General features: G+C 34.1%; 1 protein-coding gene across 3 annotated transcripts in view; it reads right to left on the reverse strand.

The window, feature by feature from the left end:
* The window catches only part of LOC128248897 (uncharacterized), a 216,375-nt gene that overhangs the window by 95,065 nt on the left and 116,787 nt on the right, over positions 1-4,523 (reverse strand). The window lies entirely within an intron of this gene.

A 4,523-nucleotide genomic window follows, 5' to 3' on the forward strand; every position in this document is an offset into this window, starting at 1 on the left:
TACATCCCCGTAACTTAGCGGTTCTGCAAAAGAGAACGATAGAATAAGTACTAGGCTTACAAAGAATAAGTCCTGGGGTCGGTTTGCTCGACTAAAGGTGGTGCTCCAGCCTGGCCACAGTCAAATGACTGAAACAAGTAAAAGAGTAAAAGAGTAAAGAGTAAAGGGTATGTTCAGAGCACGCTACATGACAACACTCTACCTACATACATCTGATGCATGCCTTTACAGACTTACAAGGAAATTCAAACAAACTGCTACGAAATATCAAGAATTAAATGCGGAATACGTAACGATCACGAGAAAATAATCAATCATGTTACTTCTGACGACGCAGTGTTATCCATGTAGAATATTATAGATAGAGATACAATTACGTATGGTGCTTTCATCCATTGGAAATTAGGTAGGAATTATTAAAATCCCTGCAGAAAGGACTTGGTAAATATAAACATTACAAAATTATTTCGTGCAAATACTGTTGTAACAAATGGATCTGTTAGCTCTCCACCATAACGAGCGCTTACTATTTATCTTTGCGGCATGTGCAACCGGGGACTTTTTTCCAAGTGTGAGTAATAGGTGGATAGGTAGTGCTATCTTGGCTAATTCTCACTGCGCATCGAATCACGTCTCTCGTAGCACATGTATAAAGGTTACTTTTGGCATCTACCAACCTATTCTGTTTGCTCTCAGTTCAATTCCTGAAGGGTTATTATATATAACTGTGGAGTTTCATTTCGCTTATTCCGAATTATGACACACAAGTTCAACAAAAGAGGGAGAAGAAGAAGAAGAAGAAGAAGAAGAAGAAGAAGAAGAAGAAGAAGAAGAAGATAAGAGAAAGAAGAAGGGGAGGAAAAAGAAGGGGAGGAAGAAGAATGGGAGGAAGAAGAATGGGAGGAAGAAGAAAAACAAGAAGAAAAACAAGAAGAAGGGGATAAGAGGAAGAAGATGATAAGAGAAAGAAGAAGGGGGAGGAGGAGGAGGAGGTAGAAGAAGAAGGAGTAGAAAAAGAAGAAAAAGAAGGAGTAGGAGGAGGTAGAAGAAGAAGAAGAAGAAGAAAAAAGAAGGAGGAGGAGGAGGAGGTAGAAGAAGAAGAAAAAAGGAAGAGGAAGTAGAATAAGAAGAAGATGAAGAAGGGGAAGAGGAGGAACAGCAGCAGCAGAAAAGAAGAAATGTTTACATTTTACCATTTATTAGCGCAAGTACTACAAAACTATGTTGTAAAGAATAAAAGAAAACCAATATAAATTGCAACAAACATGAAAAGAAAAAGCCACTATTTTTGTCTTTAAAAATGTCAACAAATATAAAACAGAGGCTGAGTTAACAGACAGCTTTGAAGTGGATGGAAAGAAAAAAATGTACAGACTATTTTTTTTTTAAATCACTAAACAATAAACTAAAAAATTAAGATTATAAAACGTAATGCAAAGATGGCAAGAAAATTCCTTGCATGACCAATACCTGACAAGAATGAACAAAGACAAATTGTATAAAGGGAAACACTGAACACTGGCCTAGAAGTGAAGAAATCAAAGTTAAGGTGAAAGGAGTTTTGATTGCAGCATAAAACTAGAACCTTCTCAGAAATTATAAAAAAAAGATTAATAACGATACAAATTCCAGATTTTGGCACAAGGCCAGCGGTGTGAAGGATGATGTAAATCGATACCACCGACCCTGGTACATCACTAGTCGGTTCCCTCAACCCTAGTACTTTGTTTTATTAACTTCAGAGGAATGCAAGGCGAAGTTGACCTCCAGCGTGGGGCTGAATTCAGAGCGTAAAGAATCGAAACAAATGCCGCACGGCATTTTTCCCCGATGCGCTCACGATTCAGCCAGCTCGTTAGCAATAATGGAATAAAATGCAATCAACTGCCGAATATTTGAGGGTTATGAAGAAACAATAAATTACAGTTTCTGACTGATCAATGTTATCCAAGTAAAAGTTTATGCATACACGTAAATACACGACAAATTTGGTGTTTTCATCCATTGGAAATTATGCGGGAATTATTGTAACGCCCATAGTAAAGCAATGGTAAATGCACAGATGAGAAAGGGATTTCGAAGAATGAGAAAGTCACCATACTTAAGGACATGTCAGTTTATACAGATAAGGAGAGGAAGGTTAATCATCAAGATATTGTAATCAATGACATTAGTAAAAGAATTGTTTCCCAGATGATATGTCAATCCCAACGCACAACAATATAGTTGTAAAAGAAATGAAGAAACTTTGCAAGTACAAAAAAGTGAATTTAGAGTTAATAATAGTCTCCTTCGGAATACAATAAAAAGATGTAGACAAATGCATAGATAATTTCCCAGTATTTAATACAAAATAAAACACATTGCACGAGCAAGAAAGAAGCACATATTGGAAATATCATCGGAGGTATAAATAAAATATCGATCCAGTTATGAAAATAGCATCTTCATATAAATTAAATGGATTGAAGAGCTTAGAATAAAATACTATGTCACAGTCAACAGTGCCCAAAGCTAGTACTTCAAAGCTGATATAGATATGATACAGAAATCTATCCAACACAATGGAAGGACAAGATCTGATAGAAATATTGAACGAATACGAAGTATCAAAAGTGTGACTGCAAAATTACTAAGAAGCAAGCAAATGAAACTGATTCAGGGAATAAAGAAACTAGAATTGCATTACATAACGTAAGATACATTTAGATGAGGACAAAATAAAAAAAATAGACTAAAACAATAAAGTAAAACTGAAATTTCGAAATATATAAAAGAAAAACAGGAGCGAAAAATGCTCACGTCCTAATATATTACAGGACTCGAAAGAGGAGTATGCTGAAGTGAAAGTGAACAATCGTCTATATAGTGCAGGATATAAGCAGAAACAGAAGCTTGAACTTTATCTGTTGAAAGTCAAATATAAAAGAAATGCAAAACAGTTTGACATGAAATGTATACTATAAAATAAGTTTGAGACAAAGGACTACTTCTGGCTGTCCATCTTTTGAAGCCGGAGAGCCGTCTTCAGTAACAATGGAGTCTATAGCTATATCTGAAAGTCAATATGCTAAAACTTCGACTAGAAACGGACAAGAACTTAATATAATACATACCGGGTATGTATTTCTGATGTGAGTATCTGATGTGAGATACTTTCTGATGTGAGTATCACACAAAATTAAATTGAGAAATTGCCAATGTACAAAGATATTCAAATTAGAAAATACAGGATGAAGAGTCTGAAAGTGTAAAAAAAAATTCCCAATTACAATTTGGACGCACAATGTAATATAGAAAAACATGAACAAATCATCAATACCATACCAGGGCTCACAGAGCTATACAGAATCTATCGGATGGCCATGCCAGACAAATATTTGTCTACAGTTAAGAAGTGCTTTAAGCATCCTATTTGTAAATAAAACAACTTGAATCATGCACAACCACTTATATATCACTACTGGCAGATTAACTATAGGCTTAGATGTAAGCCTGTCCTAGTAAATAGCAATACGAGTGTCTAAAATATAAAATCCAGTTCCCACAATATTCGTTACCAAATACGCCTTGTATATTTTTCAAAATGTATCTAATTCTTTTTGATGTAGTAAAAGAAACTCTTGATGTATTTCTCAAACGCTGAAGAACAAAGATTTATGTTAATATAAGTGAAGAGTTGTTTGCACCGAAAAGAGGAGAATAGTATTAAGTTTAATGGAAATTCTTCGAAATCGGAATGGACTGTGTATGAAGCTAAAGATTCGAAAATACCTTTTGTAAATGATAGAATGTAGTTTAGAGTTTCGCCAAAAAACATTCCGTTTCGGAAGAGTGCAGCGAGATGATTTATTAATGACAAATGTGCGAGAAAAAGGGTAAAATTTCATCTTTCCTATAACAGTAATTTTTTTCCCTTTGTGAAATTGAAAAAGAGGGTGGGGGTAAGAAAATATTATTAAAGACAAGGGAAATGTATTAAATAAGCATGTGAAATAAATTGTTTGAAACAGAAAGTGAATAGGATAAGTGAGTGACAAGGAAAATTGAATAAAAATATGAAAACTACTTGGAAATACAAATAATAATATACTCGTTGTTGCGCATATGTGTGCATGTAAGTATATGCATACATATAAGCATATATTCACTCAAGCATACGCACGCACACACCCAAACACACACTCGTATATAGATATATTTTACACACACACATACACACACATGCACACACATATATACATGTATGTATATACGATAGACAAATAGGTATAGCTATATATATATATATATATATATATATATATACGTATATTTATAAGCACCTATAAATAATACGTAGTCACACACAGATACACACACACACACACACACACACGCGCGCGCGCATAGATGCATGCGTGAATGTATAAGCAAATGGCATTTTTATGCTATTTGTATAATAAATGTATACACAAAGGCAGGTTTAAATATACATTAATCCATCCATATATATAATATATTGTTAAATTATTTATATATAT

This window comes from Octopus bimaculoides, chromosome 1, assembly GCF_001194135.2.
Source record: "Octopus bimaculoides isolate UCB-OBI-ISO-001 chromosome 1, ASM119413v2, whole genome shotgun sequence".
Lineage (NCBI taxonomy): Eukaryota > Metazoa > Mollusca > Cephalopoda > Octopoda > Octopodidae > Octopus > Octopus bimaculoides.